General features: G+C 43.6%; 1 protein-coding gene across 1 annotated transcript in view; it reads right to left on the reverse strand.

Moving 5' to 3' along the window:
* The window catches only part of LPAR2 (lysophosphatidic acid receptor 2), a 51,495-nt gene extending 37,766 nt beyond the window's left edge, over window positions 1-13,729 (reverse strand). Inside the window, exon 1 of the mRNA XM_063123056.1 lies at window positions 13,427-13,729. The gene's annotated coding sequence lies outside the window, so the exon portion shown is untranslated. The remainder of the gene's footprint in view (window positions 1-13,426) is intronic.
* Window positions 13,730-18,443: the final 4,714 nt, after the last annotated feature.

Below are 18,443 nucleotides of genomic sequence, written 5' to 3' on the forward strand. Positions count from 1 at the left end.
CTAGCACCACTAAAGTCTCCGGATTTTCAGAGTTACAAATCAAGCAACCTCTATACCACACCAATAGATCACTTCATGTGCTCAGCATGCTAGGGAAGTTATGAGGGGAAACTGTTTGAAAGGCCCAAATGATTGTTAAGACATAGACATCTCCCTCAGAACAGTTAACTTTATTTTACTTTTTTGAATGCCAACAGGGTGCTAGGCCCCGAGCATAACAATTATTTCCCTTAGCTATTTAAGAAAGCCATAAAGACTGATCTCTTCCGGCAGGCCTACCCAGATGAATTTTAAGATGCCTTTTAATAATGTGCTGCTTTTAATAATGTATTGGTTTTATACGTTTTAATCAATTATATGTATTTTATGGTGTTTGCATTTGTGTTGTGCCCCGCCCTGATCCAGAGGGAGAGGCAGGTAACAAATAAATATTATTAATTATTATTATTAGCTTCAGGGAAAAGCGGTTGCAATTGGTTCACTTCCCAATGATGTCATAGTAGCCATACTTGTTTAGAGGAGAGGGACTGAAGCTGTAAGCATGTGTGGTGGTGTGTAGAAAGAGCGGTTGGGCTGGGTTGGATGACGTGGCAGAGTTTGTTTTTAACATAGCATTCTGACCAACCCACGAGCTGGGGATTTGGCTTCCATAAGCCACGCAATGTATGACCTTCTTTGTAATCCAAAAAACTCTTAATGGGGACGTATGCTACCGAGTCCGACTGGAAGCAAGGCCAGCTGAGTGAGTCAGATTTTTCTTAGGAATTTTCTACCAATCCCTGGTACATTTCCGTAAGAGCAGGGGTGAAGAAATAGCAGGCCCTCCAAGAAAAAAAATACATTGTCTTCCTACCTGTCCCCTGGGCTGGCAGTTATTTCATGGCCTCCGTTGATTAGACCCAACCATTCTTTTAGTCTAGCTTTCAGCCCCAGCTGTGTAGCCTATTTCACTTGGGAAACAGTGTTGCCAACTGACCAGAATGGCCTGGGTTGCTTACTCTTGTGCAGGTCAATATGCAGAAATTGACATGTAAAGCTTCTTGCTGCATGACAATCAGCATTATGGTTCTTTAATGCCGTGGTGGGCAACTCCAGATGTTTTGGCCTACAACTCCCATGGTCCCTCAACATTGGCTAGGACTGATGGAAGTTGTAAGCCATAGCATCTAGAGGGCCACAAGTTGCCTACACCGGGACTAAAGTTTGTACTTCATGCTGCTGGTAAAGGTACAGCAACCGTGGCTAATTGAAAAATTGGCAACCCTGCTAGGAGAAAAAACGTTGTGCGACCTCCCCTCTTCATCTCACACTTTCCACCTAAATTGTTGTGAACCAATCCCAACCAAACTGGTGTTCACAAAATAATAGGGTAGGATTTATGACTATGGGTGTCTACTAGATAACTTGATATGAATTAGCTACATTATTTCAGCCACTGTATTGTCTTTGCAATAGAATTGACATAAAGATTCATTTTTCATTGGTATTTGTGAGAGGAGCTGGGAATTCAATCTGCATCAGCGTATACAAATCTGGAACCAGCTGGTAGTAGTTACCAGCCACTTTCTTTCCTGACACAGGCTCTTGGGCTTTTCCATTCCATGACAGAAATTCAACAGGTGCAGCTTTCCCTATCACCACAATTCCTTGGCAACAAAAGCTGTGTCTGCTTTTCATTTTTTTAAAAAAAAATAAGGGGAAAGGAACACACATCAGCATGTAATATCTAGTTTGGCTCTATGAGAAATTCAACAGGTAAGGATAGTTTTCCCTTGTCATGGAACTGTAGAGATAGGCAAAAAAATATATATTTTAAAAAATAGCACCTGTCGGAAGTTCACACCATCATAATGCTAAAGCATAAGAACCTTTGGGTTTCTTTAAATTAAGGGGAAAACACATTTTGTTATTGGGATATTGCTTCCTGCTTCTCTTCTGCAATTGTAATGGGGCTGCATTACATGGCTGGAGAGGGGCGACCGCATAGTCTATAATAGAAAACTTCCCCTCCTCTCGCTGCTCATAGCCCTGAAAGGGACAACGCCCAAGATATTTCAGCAAAATCGGGCTATCAAAGGTTTGTGGTTGTTGTTGTTTTTAAAAACTGAATAACCGGGGGAAATACACAGGAAATGGGCAGGAGGTTGGCGATGTCATGAAAAGGACCCACAAACTTCCGTGAGTGGCCAGTCACGAGCGTGCCTTATTTTGCTTGTGTGAAGAAGCCCTTTATCAGGAATGGAGGCAATATCCCTTTTCAGAGCAAAAAGCTGTCTTCTGGTATATAATGTCCTGTGTTAAAATGCTAGCATGACAGAATCTGGTTAGATCAACACTTTATGCAGCAAATGTTTGAAAGATGGACCACATCTTTAAATACCCATGTCTGGGAATCCTGGTCCTGTTAAGGTTCCTTTATGGCAAAAGTAAGGAACCTATTTAAGCCTAAGCACCGAATTCAGGACCTGCATTCCTGTGGTGGGTGGGACCAAATGCAAAAGGGGAGGGGCTGAAAGCAAAGAGGGTGGAGCCAAAAACACCAGCATTATTGTAGCTTACAGCTCTTTCTGCCAGCCACTAAGCCATATGTCCCCCATGTTGTTTAACATTTACATGAAGCCGCTGGGTGCGGTCATCCGGAGCTTTGGAGTGTGCTGTCATCAGTATGCTGACGACACGCAGCTCTATTTCTCCTTTTCATCTTCAGCAGGAGAGGCTGTGGATGTGTTGAACCGGTGTCTGGCTGCGACAATGGACTGGATGAGGGCTAATAAACTGAGACTCAATCCAGACAAGACTGAGATGCTGTTAGTAGGTGACTCCGCTGACAGGATGGGGGGTGTTCTACCGGTTCTGGATGGGATTGCACTCCCCTTGAAGGAGCAGGTTCGTAGCTTGGGGGTTCTTTTAGATCCATCATTGTCACTTGAGGCTCAGGTGACCTCAGTGGCACAGAGTGCCGTCTACAAACTCCGGTTGGTGGCCCAGCTACGCCCCTATCTAGACAGGGATAAACTGGCTTCAGTTGTCCATGCTCTGGTAACTTCCAAGTTAGATTACTGCAATGCGATCTACGTAGGGCTGCCTTTGAAGACGGTTTGGAAACTGCAGCTCGTGCAAAATGTAGTGGCCAGATTGATTTCGGGAACCAGAAGATTTGACCATATAACACCTGCTCTGGTCCACTTGCGCTGCCTGCCTGTATGTTTCCAAGCCCAATTCAAGGTGCTGGTTTTGACCTATAAAGCCTTACACGGCTTGGGACCACAATACCTGACGGAACACCTCTCCTGACGTGAATATACCCGGTCACTACGTTCAACATCTAAGGTCCTCCTCTGGGTGCCTACTCCGAGAGAGGCTCGGAGTGTGGCAATGAGGGATAGGGCCTTTTCGGTGGTGGCCCCCAGAGTGTGGAACGATCTCCCTGACGAGGCTCATCTGGCGCCAACACTATCTTTCCGGCGCCAGGTTAAGACTTTCCTCTTTGCCCAGGCATATGGCAGCACATCTTAATCACCCACATGTTTAGTTTTTTTAACAGTTTTTAATGCTTTATGTGTGTATGCTCTGTGTTTTAGAATTTTAAATTTTGTATACTTGTTTTTATCTCAATTTTAGAATTTCTGTAAACCGCCCAGAGAGCCCTGGCTATGGGACCGGTATATAAGTGTAATAAATAAATAAATAAATAGTAGGAGAGGCATTTGAACCGTTTAGAACTGTGGGGATGGGGGGGGGGAGTGCACAAAAGCCCAGGACCCATCAAATGTTTGGTGGTTGGGGAAAAGGGGGCAGGGGCAGAAAAAGGTAACATGGCCATATGGGGAACTTTGGAGGGCTGATTTGGGACTCCGGGCCTGAAGTTCCCCATCCCTACTATATTCATATACACATTTGAACATTGTCGGCACTTACTCATTTGCTGCAGGGAAATGTTGGTGTACACTCAAGCAGGTTGTTTGCCGTAGAAAGCCTTGGCCAGGGTAGGTGGTCCACAAGCCCAATCGAACTTGATACTATGCTCTCTAGCCAAAGCAAGGTTTCTCTCCCCGCCCTAAGGCCAGCCTGCACCAGTAATGAAAGAAGGGGCTTGAAGACAGTACTTGTTTTGCCTTCATATCCTTATGTCCCAGTGACAGAGTCACTGGGTTTTGACTTGAAAGCCCCACCCAATAAAAAAAACAATGAAGCACTCCAGACACTTAAGATAATGGGGGGTGGGGTGGGGTCAGTTTAATAGTTGCAGTGAAACAACCCCATTTAACTCTCCAGGACTACTCATCACTAGGTACAAGGAAATGAACACAGGAGTCCTAGCTTTGGTTCCTTGTTATATTCACTAAAAGGAAACTGTCTTAGAGAGATTTAGAATTGGCTGGTCTGTTTCTTTAATCGGAAGGTGGAGACCACGTCATAGAATTTCTGAAGACGTGGAGGGCAATAGTTACTAATGATTCAGAGTACTCATTCAAGTTTCAAAGGAGAAGCTAGGGTGTGTTTGCTGTGTTTTCAGTACATGGTTTCTGTTACTACCTCCTGTAGTCCCACCCCACTGGATGTACCGAAGAACAGCATTAAATGCACTGTGGCATTTATGAATCTCTCACAAACCAGATTAGAACCTCTATAATTACTAGAACATCAGCTCCCAGTCTGTCATTAAATCCTGACTAAACACCTGTTTCTCAACAGAGCCTTCCCTGAATCCCTCCTTGGTCAGTAACTAGGTTTCATAGAATAGCAGAGTTGGAAGGGGCCTACAATGCCATCGAGTCCAACCCCCTGCTCAATGATGGTCAGCAACTTGGAGGAGGGAGTAAAGCAAGAGTACAGACTCTGAGGCCCAGGGGTCCCAATCTGGCTCTCCAGGGGTCTCTAGATGGCTGTGCCCCCTTTCCCTGACCCCACCCCCTCTCTCCACGGTCCTTTAAAAAGTTTCAAGTGCTTCTCTTAAGGCAGAGGACCAGGCATTCCCATGCTCTGAATACAGACAAAGAGGGGTTCAGGGAGATTTCAGCCTCTGCAGCAAAATGAATTTGGAAAGTCCTCAGCTTCAAAGGGCCTGTTCAGACAACACGCTAAGCCATGGCTAGTCCGCTAACCCTTTTGCAGCCAATGGTTAGTGAACATATCAAGCCATGGTTAGGAATGGTTCACACAACACACTCATAGTTCACATAACAAGCTAAGCCATAATGTTTAGCTCAAAATCCTTAACCACTGTGGCTTAGCTTGTCATCTGAACAGGGTCAGAGTCTTCAACCTACTCTGCATCAAGGACAATCACACCAATCCAGCAGTGCCAGTGTGCATGTAAATGTCTACGATATTCCACACAAGCAAGGATTTCTCCCCTCCATGTGCACAGTGTTGGAGAATGACCTGCGCATGGAACATCTCTGTATGCAAGAAACATTCCCTGAGCTTTAACAGAATGGGAGCAATTTTTATTCCGTTATGTTCTAGCTATGGGTTCCAGTCCTCACCACAACACATGCTTATTTACAAACAAAATGCCTTGTAATTAATTCCTTGTTGACTAATGCATGCATTACAGTTTGGTTTAAGATGACACAAATGAATAAGGATGGAGAAAGAGCGTGATTCGAACTGGCCACTGGCTATGCTCCAGAAAGCCACTCCCCAATGTAAAAAGATTCACTTGTAAGGTACCTTCTGTCCCCCCCTCCACATCCTCAACAATATGATACTACATTCTGCTAGCTTAAGCCTGCACTCCTCAACCAAACCAATCTCTACCCCCTCCTCCTTCTGCAAACAAATAGCATGGGAAAAGCAATGCAAAAAAACCCCAACCCAATTGGTTCAACGTTTTCTTTAAAATGAGTACAACTCCTTAAAATTCCTCCTGGTAAAGCCAATCTTGAGTAATCCCTGGCTTTCCTCCTTACTACAGCATACCACTGGAATACTCTAGCAAGGAGGAAGGCAATCCCATTTCAGGGAGAAAAAATGTGGGTGTAGCCCTCTGCACACACCCCTCCTCCCCAGATTGCCAACTTTTCAAACAGCTACTTGATCTGCTGGTGATAATTGCTGAAGATCAGCTTACTCCCAGGCACCCATCAAGTCATGAAAGACAGGGCTGGCTGAAAAGTTCACAGTCCTATCCTCCCCTCCTTGCCCCCACTATTAAAAATAAAAATTGGAAGTTGAATAACTAATGCACACTTGCAAACACCCTCCCAGTGGGCTTTTAGTGTTCCTTCCTGCAGAATATGGGGTTCTTTGTTACTGAATACACATAGATATAAGGTTATCAATTTTTAAATCAGCCCCTGATCCTCTCTTTTAAACAGCAGCTTGATCTTTAAAAGCTTTAACTGCTTATTTCTGCTGATCAAGCTGCTGTTTACAGGCACAGAAACAGCTCAGCTGATTTTTTTTAGTCAGCTGGCAACCCTGCATACCAATCTGAGTCTAAGGTGAGTGAATGTGCTGTAATGAATTTTTCTTTTTCTTTTTGGAAGTGTAAAACAATGTTCTGAAAGGCAAGCATTCATTTCATTCTCTTACTTTAGAAAAGACAACAGTTTCTCCAATACAAATTTTGGAAGATCTAAGATCTAAGCTGCAAGCCTGAAATTTCCAGTTCAAATCTCACCCCAATCATAAACTCACTAGACAGCCTTAGGCAAGCCAGTATTTTATCCACCCCCTCTGAAACATGGGGATAATAACACCTGCTCAGCTTGCAGAGCTGCTATGAAAATTACAAAAAGATAATGTATGGGAAGCACTTGGACTATTTGAAATGCATTATATAAAGATATAATACTGTAGTTAAGTATTGCCAGTAGTAAAGCTAAGCTATAATACTATTGCTAAGTATTACTATGATTTGAATGCTAATTTTGCTTTCACTATGATTTGAGGACAGGTATGTATGTTGCTATAGGAATGATAATTGATAAAAAAAATAGCAAGCAAAAGTCCAATATCCAGTACAGGACTGATTGAACCCTTTCTCTCCCTTACCACCAGGTTGCCAGAACATAAAATACATAATAATAATAATAATAATAATAATAATAATAATAATAATAATAATAATAATTTCTTACCCACCTCTCTGTTTGGATCGAGGCAGGAAACAACAATAATATAAAATACATAAAACTGAATTAAAAACATAGTATATATTATTAAAACATCCTAAAAACATCCTAAATTTCCTTCTTCACCTGCTGGTGAGCTTCAAAAGCACCCTGAAAATGCCTTAAATATACCCTACATGAGGGCATTAGACTGGATTCTATCAAAGAGATTTTAAGAACTTTGTAAACATCGGAGAGACCTCATATAACTGTTTACTCAAGGTAGGGAACATCCCTGTCTGTTTCAAAGGTCTTATCATGAAGCATGGGTGTCTTTCAGCCTGAGGGCCAAATTTGATTTTGGAGACGCCCTCGGTGGCCAGAACACCAAAAATACCAGTGTATTTTAATTTAAAGCTCTCACTGCCAGTAATTATTCCTTAGGCATTCCATTCTTTTAGAATGAGGAAAAATTGTGTAAAACAACCAAATGATTGGTGGTTGGAGTAAAGTGATGGGGCCAGAAGGGGGCGTGTCATCTGGGGAACTCCATAGTGCCAGACTGGGACCTCAGATGAGTCAAATTTGGCCTGAATCTCAACAGCTCAGTCATAGAGGCTGCAAAATGCAGACAGGTAACCACAACACTCACAACGGAAATGTTAACTGTGAGAGAAATTGCATTTACCTAACAAAGTCACATCTGTGATTTGAACATTGAGAATGTGTAATTTCCACAGAACAAAAGTGCTATTAGCAATGGACGTTTCTGAATTTCAACTCCTACAGCTACTGACTAACAACAGCACAACAAAAAGACATTTGCCACCAGATTGCCAGAACATAAAAAAAACCTTTTTACTTCTTACCTGCAATAATTTAGCAGATGCACAGGCTCTTTAAAAAGAAAAAGAAAAAAACACACACCAGTTTTTCTCAGAAATCCCCACTTCCTGTTCTGTCTCCCACCCACTGCTTGAAGTAAAAACAATATCAGCTATTTTCCAATTCACAGCGATTTAAATCACATTTAAGCAAAATTATTTGCCATCTTTAAAGGTATTCAAAGAGCAGATGTATGTCCATTTCCTTCTCCATTGTTATTTAACTTGCAGGGGAGCTGAGATCTTGCAAAGCTTACCTTTAGGGCTTCAATCAGTTTAATTAGGGACTTAATCAGGCAACGCTTTAGTTGATTAATCACAGAGAGTCCATTTTAATTTGGGGGGCTGTGGGTTGAGCACACACTCATTTTCTTTTTTTCTTTGAAAAAAGGGGGGAGTAAAAAAAGAAAATATTAAAGGCAACCTTTCTTTCAACCCTTGCTGCTTATTTCTTTGATCGTTGTCCTTTAATTGGGTTTTAAATTATTTTCAATTTGGTTTATATTGTAAGCCGCCTTGAGTGCCATTCTTTGGCAGAAAGGTGGAACATCAATTAAATAATCGTATTGTGTGTGTTGTTCCTTCATGTGAGTGTTGCAAGAAGGGAGCTCTTCTAGTGTGATTGTAATATTGACAGCATGCCACCTGCAATGTTAAAAGTTTACCCATGTAGATAAGTGTTGAAACAGCTGAGATAGAAAGCAAAGAAGAGGATTTTGGAGATATAGATACCCCCTCCTCAGGCCCTTGCACTACATCTGGTCCCACCTAAGAGCTCATATAAAGACAGCCATTTTCCTGCACATCTGTGTTGTACAGTCCTCTTCACCACTTGGCAGGCCAATTCAGGCTGGAGATGGGTTTGTGTTTTCTTTTACTTTGTTTGCAGAGGGTTGAAGGTGGTTTTTAAAGAGGTCTTGTGCTGCTCATGGTGTTTACACATGCCATTTTGACCTCCAGTAAACAGGTTTTGTGGGGTGGGGGAGGCAGTTATATTGTTTCTCAAACCCAGAAAAACAGCCTTAACTAGAGGTGACAGTAGCAGGAGAGTTGTATGTGGACATCATGGGCATTTCCTCCCTCTGTCCATATCAAAGGACTGGGGTAGTCTTGTTTTGTTTCTAAAAGCTTGAAAACCAGCCTTGTCTGCCTCAGTGACAGGACCCCTAAGTCAGTGTAAGCCTAAAGCTCTGCTGAGGGGAGACAGAACAATTAGAGGGTTGGTTTGAAATGCAGGGAAGCAAAGACCAGAGCGTGGGTGGAGGCCTGGCGCTGACAGGTAAATCCTTCCCTTGATTTTTTTTGTTGTTGAAAGAACTGTCTGGCCTTGCTTTGCTATTAGACAACTGGCCTTGGAGCTTGGCACCAAGGATGGAGGTGGTCACACTCAAGACTAAACCCAACAATAAAAACTCCCACCTGGTATGATATGAAGAACGAAGGAGCTCCTTGTAGTACTCAGAACCTGGGACATTCAATTCTGGGTTGGCCTGATAATGAGGGGTTAAAAGAACACGCATTTGGGGGTTTACAGTGATCCGGTTTGAATCCAAATGGAATCGGGGAGGGGTAATGAAGTAAAAATTAAGGAGGAGATAGACTAAAGAGTAATCTGTGAATAAATGAGATTGCCTTTATTTATTTAATTATTCATTCATTCATTCATCATTACATTTATATCCTGCCTTTTTTCCTCTTGCAAGGAACCCAAGGCGGCTTACATGGTCCTTGTCCTCTCCATTTTATCCTCACAACCTTGTTAGGCTGAGACTCAGTGACTGGCCCAAAGTCACCCAGTGAGCTTCATGGCCAAGTGACAACTAGAACCTGGATCTCCAGAGTCCCAGTCTAACATGCTAACCATTACACCACACTCACTCTTTTACATTGTAAATTACAATGAAAAGCTCAAAAGGAAAGGAATATGCTTTAAGATTATTTTTTTAAGTGTCCCATGAAGAAGTTTAGTAATGGTGGATAGGTTACCCTACCAGCTACCAATCTTCACCTGCAATGCGTAAAAGGGTCTACGCTGCTCACATGGGGAGGCCTAAAGATCTGGCTAGCACTGTGTGTGAACAGAATGTGTGCCACTAGAACTTTCCCAGGGTTCTCTGCAGCATACACTGAATCCACAGCAGACGCTTTGGGGTTTCTCAGAGAAGATGCTGATGTGGAAAGTTATTATCATTATTAAACCTCTCTTAGACCAGGTCCCACCCAAAACACAAATCCCCCTTTTGAAAACAGCGAAGAGTCTTGTGCACCTTGAAGAGTGACACAGATTTACTGTGGCATAAACTTTTACGGACACTGTCTACTTCATCAGATGCATGAAATGTTAGCCTCAAATTGGCAGTTTTATACAGACATGATGGGGGAGGGGGAAGAGATAAACTGTTGATAAAGGAAACTGAAATGCAAAAAGTACAGACAGTGATAATCATTGGGTGATAACAGTCATCACAGTGAGTTGATTAACATACGTAGTATGATTAAGAAAACACAATTTATCCTTATTCAAACCACAGGAAATTGAGTTGCTTAACTGTTCTTCAGCAATTTAGAAAGGGATTCGGGGCCCTAGTTATTAAACCTTCAACGCAACGTATTGTGTAATCTGGACACAGCTCATGTAGTGAGATTTTGCTGAACCATTCATTACTAGATAAGACTGACCGGGTTGAGATAAATTTGCTCCCCAAAAAATCTCTCCAAATTTCATCTCTGCAAATGTTGATATGACTGAAACGCTCTGATTTTATCTTTTATTGTTTGATTTCAGTATCTGGGAATTCGTGTTTGACAGCATTTTGATCGTTGACATGGAATGGCATTGGTATTTGAGAGCTGACATGGAACAGTATTTATTATTTCCCTATATTTGATAGTTGGAATGGTGTGACATTTGACAGTTTTTAAGATTTTGGCAGGTGTCAAATATGAAATCTCATAAGCTGCCAACTTTAAAAGCAACAAAGAATTTAAAGCATCCAATTTCAAATTCTTAGGTTAAAAGAAATCAAAATAATTCAAATTTGAAAGTCTGAAGAATTTGTGACTATTTGTTTCAGCTCCAAGGCAGAGGTCATGATTTTTGCTACAGCATCCCAGATTTAGGGAAACGTGAAACCTGTACTTGATTTTTCATCAAAACCGATATGTAAAGTTTCCCTCATCCTTGGAGAAAACAAAGAAATGGCACTATACTATAAAGCAAGGCATAAGACACATAAATGATTTAGAGTCTCCTCATAGGATTTGGGCAAATCCTGGCTGAGGTAACACACTGAGGTAACACACTGAGACTCACTCGAAGAGCAGTGTCAGCTGATTTTCTCTTCCTTAATGAGACCTGTCCTCATATTATTTGAGAATCCCTTCAGTGTTCACTCTGTTACGAGTTTCTTTGAATCAAACTGAAGCTGGGAAGTATAAGCTCCCTTTAGGCCTCCTATCTGAACAAAACTGGCCCAACCAGTGCAGCGTTAAGTCAGCAACTGGAGTGATGAAGGATTGATACTATGTGGAGTATTTGCTGTGATTCTGTTGAGATCTGCTGTAGATGTGTGAGACGAAATCCTTCTTCAATTGATGTTGGGTTCAATGCGGTCTCAAGAGAAGCATTCTGCTTCATTTTGGTGGTATTTTGGGCCAAGGCAAGGCATACGCCAGCCTTCCCCAACCTGGTCCACCAGATATGCATGGCTACTGCTGGCTGGAGATGATGAGAGTTGTGATCCAACGTATCTAGAGGGCACCAGATTGGATACGTATGCCTTGCCTTGGCACAAAATATCACCAAAACTGAGCAGGAGGAGGCGGCTTCTGCATGCCAATGAAATAACCTGTAGCAGTTCATCCAGTACAGGGCTGTCTCAAGATATTCCGGTGCTTGAGGTGGGAAATCCAAAAGGCATCACCCTCTCACTAATTAAGATGGGGCACAACCCACTGGGAAGACCTGCTGTGCAAATCTCGTTAGAAGGAGCAGCACTACCATTCTCTTGCAAAGCTCACTTTTTATCTTGGCTTGTGCAGGAGACATTTACCGGTGGATTGTGCCCATGGGCCAATGTCTGTTTCTTACTCCTCAGCTTTCAAAATCCGCTTCGCCTAGTGGTAGGTTACCTATGTTTCAGGATGGCAGGCAAATGTCCATCCCCAGAGGGCGGAGGGAGATTTACCACAAAACCCAGGAGTTATCTGCCTACACTGACCTAGCAGGGTTGCTTAAGTACCCTGCACTATTAATCAATCCAAGGACTTCTTCATATTGGACCAGTTCAGCTGTGTGAAAGTACAGCCATGGGGGGGGGGGGGGAGGAATGGGGGGAGTGGTCAGATATTATTAACAGGACAATAAGGTGAGTAGGCAACATTCAGGTTCAGCCTAAAGGGCTGGGGTTAGATTCCTAACTTCATTTTACACTGAGGTGAATCCTATGTCCTAGAAGACCTCTCCCACGTTGCAGCCTTTAAAAAACATTTCTTTAAAAATAAGCCACATGCTCTACACAGCAGCACCTATCAGTCCATTTACAGCTCCATTAATATCCTTCAACCCCTGCCCCACTTCCCAGGTCATCCTGTTTCACATTTCTGTACCTCCCAACATAGTCCACTTGTGGAAAGTAAAAAAAAAAAACACACACACACACACAAATTGCTTCTTGTTCCCCTGCGAAGACAACAGAGAACCAGGATCACTGAGATCCATCCCGATGATTGAAGGATTAATGAATTTAATTAATTAACTAACGTAGGGACCCAGGGGAATTAGTAACAAGGAAAAATGTAATTCGGATTCTGCCAGCTTTTCCTATCAAGTCAAGAACATGCCCTACTACCTGACCACTGGAAATCCTGTTACCAGACCTGTCCCAACAATGAGGGCTAGGAACATTATTATTATTTTACAACGAAATGCTGAGATTCTTCGAATTCCAGCCAACTTGGAAGAGGCCAGCTCTTGTTACATGCCTAATCAGATCAGAATTCCTTCCTCGTTTATGGGCCGGGCAAACTGAGACCATTCTTTACACGCTTGTTCTTCCTCCTTTAAACAAGTTAAGACTTATTCTCCAAGCAGAACATTGTAATTAACTTGAACTCCCTTGCCCTTTCTCCTCCCCCTCTCCGCCACCCCCCTCGCCTGGCCCTTCCCCCAACAGGAAGATGCAGGTCCAGGTAACGAGAGCGTTTGCACATGGACACACTGACAGCATCCATCCTTAGTCACCCGGATTCAGAGGAAACAGAGAGAGAGGGCGAGAGAGAGAGAGAGAGAGGAGAGAGAAGAATCTTGTCCTAACAGCCCGCACTGTATTGAACTTACTGTAGGGAGAAGTTGAAACAAGCTTAAGTTTTTAAACCCTTCTTTCATTGTTTTCAACCAGGCTGCAGGCAGGCGCCAACCAGTGCAAACTTTCCGCCTTGCAAACCTCCCTTCTTTTTTCCTTTGAAGCAGAGAGCCCTTACCTGAGCACACGAGCGCACCTCCAACACCCTGAGCTTTATTTATTTTTAACGCTGGTCTCCCCACCGCTGGTACCCAGGATGGCTTCTTGAGGGTGAGCTCCTAGTCATTCCTGGGGAGCTTAGGCCTTCCTTTCTTCGTCTTTCTTTGCTTTTCAAGAACACACTGGAAGACCAACCAAAACACACACACACACACACACACACAAAACCACCAAGACCAAAAAGGCACCAAGCTCAGCCAGCTCAAAACTCTTGTCACAGTAGAAACCCTTGGAAATGCTGACTCTTGCAAGGCAATGTTGCAAGCTCTCTCTGTCTCTCTCTCTCTCTCTCCCTCACACACACACACTCTTTCTGCCTCAGCCCATCCCTCTTCGTGTGGCCTCCCCTAGGCCCGCCTTCCTTGCCTAGCAGGAGACCTGAGCCACCCAGGAATTGTAACCTGAGTCTCTTTAACTGCCTTTATCTGGTTTTGTTGTAGCTGAGAGAGCCTGTTGTCTCTGAGCACCTCCAGGTCTGAAAAGCTTTGCCTGGGCTTTAGAAAGGAGTGAGTGAGAGAGAGAGAGAGAGAGAGAGAGAGTAGTGGGTTCCGTCCTCGGCTCTGAGAGAGAAACTGGATTTAGTAAGTGGTACCAGGGAGGGGTGAGATGGGGGAAGGGAGACCGATCAGAACCGCAGGCTTCCTTCAAAAGACGGCGAGGGTGGGTGGGCTAAGGAAAGAGGACCGGTTTTGGGATGCGTGTACGCAGCAGACAGGATTCTGGTTCTATCCCCAGGTCTAGTTGGGAACAGGTTCTAAATGGCGCGCCTGAATTTTAGGGACTCTGTGTGTTCATATAGCACATATGCAGCCTGATCTGCATCTCTGTCCACTGGGCCAGCCTGAAGAGAGCACGCGGAGCCCAGCAGATTTTAAGGGCCATTAAGGAAGTACAGAGATCTGACCAGTGGGGGGCACAGTTTAGTTCTCCACAGTCCCCCATTAACATCAATGGGAGCTGCACTGCATCGCTCTTCCACAGCTCCCATTCATTTCAATGGAGGTTTGCGCAGGAGAACTTGCCCACTGGGTTGTGCCACATGTAAATTATTCTGTGTGTGTGCAAGCGGGCAGGGTGTGTGCCATTTGATCCCATAAGCACCAAAGTGTCTTGGGCTGGTCCTGTCTCCCATACCATAAGGCCAAGGTAGTTTATTATTCATCTGTTTAGAAGTCCTTGCACATGTGAGAAGGGGCATGCAGAGCAGGGGAGCTGAACCCTCCCCACTTCGTTCCACTGTGCTCTGTGGCTTTTAGCCCCCCTTTTTTGCCAGCCCACTTCACTTTCCATACCTGAGCAGATCTACAGTGGATCACAGGGAGGTAAATCGGAGCTGGGGGAGAGGATACATCTCCCCTCACCTGCCCTCCTTTTCGCATAAATCAAGCACACACACCTGCTCATATTAAACATAAACAGAGCAGATATGTAAACAGCAAACATGGCTGCTCCTGTCGTGTCTAGTTTGGCCTTTTGGTCCACCTTATATTTAGAATGTTTTTAGGATGTTTTAATCATGTATACTATGTTTTTAATCAGTTTTTATGTGTTTTATATTCGCTGTTGTTCGTCGCCTCGATCCAAGTGGAGAGGCGGGTAAGAAATATAGTAGTAGTAGTAGTATTACCTTTCCAGTTTTCCAGCTACCATGGGGTTCAAGAAAGCAAACATAAATTGTTATATTTTTTATGTATTCGTGGTTTGTAATTTTCGTGAATGAGCCAGAGAGCTTCAGCTATTAAGTGGTATAGAAATGAAAAAAATAATAAAGTTGTGCTGTGCATTTTAATACTCTTTATCTTCTCTTGTTCCCACTTCCAGTTGCATACTGGAGCTTGAGAAAATGCACACAGGTTTATTTGAATCTGGGTTTTATGTATTCATTATGAGATTAACTTTCTTTTTTAGTTTCTATTATTGAGCTTCATTTTGCAGTTTTTCAGTGTTAACTATTTTGCAATGGGTTGTATTCAATTTTACTCTTACTTAATGTAGAACCATTGAAATTATTATTATTATTTATTACATTAATATATTGCCCCATAGCCGAAGCTCTCTGGGCAGTTTACAAAGATTAAAAGATTAGTTTAAAAAGACTGGATAAAAACTAACAAGTTCCATTCACGTCAAAGTTAGTCGTGACTAATGTCTCATTCATTCCAATGGGCCAGCTCTAAGTAGGACTAACATTAGATAGAAGTCTGTTCTAGTAGGACACAACCCTAGGTATTCTCTATATTGACCTCTTAATACTATGCAACATTTCTCTGTAGTGTAGGGCCTCAGCTAGACCTAGCGGTCTAGCGGGACAGAGGGGTGAAGATCTCGCGATATTTTTATTGTGAGATATCCCCCTCTGCTTACACGCGGCACGCGACGACCTCGGAGGGTGAGGACGCTGCACCCGCCATTTTTTTTCTTAAAATAGAAGCGCACAGAAAGGTAGGGTTGTTTTTTTTAATTAAACTTAGTTTTCCCCCACCCCACCCCACCTCTAATGGGCTCCTTGCATGTCCCGGCTCCTCGCAAGGAACCAGGACAACTTGTGATGCCCGCCCACACATTCTGTAGTCTCAGGATCATCCCGAGACTGTGGAAAAAGCGGGCTCAAAGGCGAAGGCGAGATCCCGGGGCAAGGGAGGGATCATCCCTCCCTGATTCCGGGATCCCCTGTGCGTCATGTGGACAGACAGGAACAATCCCAGGGATCGCCCCGGGATTTCGCCTCGTCTAGCTAAGGCCTAAAAGTCAGTGTGTGTTGTGGGGAGGAAAAGGCTTAGTAAAGATTTATAGAGTTATACTTTGAACCTTGGTTTAGCAGTGACTGAAATGAAATATTGCTAAAGAAAGACGCCTTTGTGAATGTACAGAGTGCCTTTCCATCTCTACTGAGTAACACAGGCAGTGTGAGCAGATTAGAGCGTACCTTCTTTTCAGCTTTAGCCCTAGGACCTTTGTTTTTAGAATGTGTACGCCCAAGACAGAAACAGGCAAGGGAGGAAGTGATTAAAATGGTACTATCTGTGGCCCAAGCTCCCAAGGTAGGATGTGGAGGTGGCTCTTGTGGTCAGAGGGCGAAGATCTGACCGGTTTACTGTCAGGAGGCTTAAGTAATCAGGGTGGGCTGATGTATGTCTTGCAACTCTTGCCTTAGCCGTATGCTTTTGATTTGAACACCTACGTGGGAGTAAGCCCCATTGAACTCAAGAGGACTTATTTCTGAATAAAACTGCAGTCCAGTCCTATGTGTGTCCCACAGTGTTCAGTACAGCTTGCGTCCAGGTTAGTGTGCATAAGGGAGGCTCATTTCCGGGTAAGCAGGCATAGTAATTGGGCTGCAACTCCCAAGGAAGTGAGTTTAGGACTCCCAAGAAAGCGATTTACCTCTGGATTGGTGGTGTGTGGCAGTCCAAAGTGGTGTGTGGACTGCAATACAGCCTAACTTTTAAGGAAGGCCCTGGTAAAGTTGCAATCTGTGTTAGGAGGTTATATATTTTTTTGTTTCATTTATTAGATTTTTATACTGCCCCATAGATGAAGCTCTCTGGGCGGTTTCCAAAAATTAAAAACCATTAAAAGTACATTATACAAAATACAAAAAGAAAAGCATTTACATAAAACTACAGACAACATATACACATGAAAGAAAGAAAGAAAACTGTATAAGAACCCTCTTACTTAACAGTTTAGGACCACCTATTGATTGGATGTGGGTAAGATAGTAGGGAAAAAGGAACTCAGGCTTCCGAGTTGAATTCTTCATTCACAGCGTGGAGAGACAGGAAAAGATAGTGCAGCCTTTCCCAATCTGGTGCCCCTCCAGATTTGTTGGACTACAGCCCCTATCACCCTCTGCGATCACAATCAGTGTTGGTGATGATAGGAATTGTAATCCCAACTCACCTGGAGAGCGCCAGGTTGAGAAGGCTGGCCAAATGCTTATTCCTTGAGTGTGGGTGCAATCATATTACCTCCATATCCCTGCCTTTAAATGGATGGTCACTGATTTTGTACAGAGAGACAGTCTCCTTCAGCTCTGCTCCTCTCACTGCAGTGTCATCCTATCTGCGGAGGAATTGCAAGCTGCCCAGCAAATGTTCTCCTTTTATTCTCTACCAGTGCATTCCTCTGTTGCCATTTAGCTCCGGCTAGAAACTTCAGCAGTTTTTCTTCCCCTCCTCCAAAGTTTCCTAGAAGCATGGCCACCACGGTCCCATCCCCCCAGTCTTTTATAAGCCTGTGAATTACTGGCCAAACATTTCTTCAGGGCAGGCAGGAAGCCGAACGGGGCTTTTCCAAAGGAGGCCTTGAAGATACTAGAACTCCCCCACCCCTTTTGTAGCCAGCTGTAGTGGAGAGCAATTTAAAACCCACTTGCTGTAATCACTGCCACATGCATAAGGCTCTTCCCATTCATCTCCGCTTCCCAGGCTGTGAGTCATTAAATCCTTCTCTGGGGTAGGCCCCAAAGAAGGGCTTTCCAAAAATAATAGCCAGGCTTTCCCCTTCAGAAGGATGGCAAGTTTATCTCATCTGGGTGGGCTCCCAGGCCAAAGCAGAGTTTAAAATCAGCTGTGTGCCAGGAAAAATATTTCAAATTCCTAAGTATCAGCATCAGAATTGTCCAAGCGGGACCCAAATTCTTAGGAACTGTCCTTATATGCAAGACTGGAGAACTTTCAAATCCGTTTATTGCAGGTGGGCAGGCTTCCGGATCTACTTTGTTTTTGATTAGAGCCCTAAGTTCCACCAACCGTAGCCTGGTGCCAAAGACAAACACTTAAAATGAAATAATTTTGAGTCCAGGAATTTGAGTACGGCTCACAGTTCTTCCATACAAAACCCCGTTCCTGGTTACCCCAAGCTTTCATCATTTCAGCAGCACAATTAAGGGCCACGAGGGTCATTTTGTTGTCACTCCTTGCTAAACAATAGGGAGACAGAAGTCCTTGTTGATCTACTGCAAATCCCTCAGA

Source organism: Elgaria multicarinata, chromosome 3, assembly GCF_023053635.1.
Source record: "Elgaria multicarinata webbii isolate HBS135686 ecotype San Diego chromosome 3, rElgMul1.1.pri, whole genome shotgun sequence".
Taxonomy (NCBI): Eukaryota; Metazoa; Chordata; class Lepidosauria; order Squamata; family Anguidae; genus Elgaria; species Elgaria multicarinata.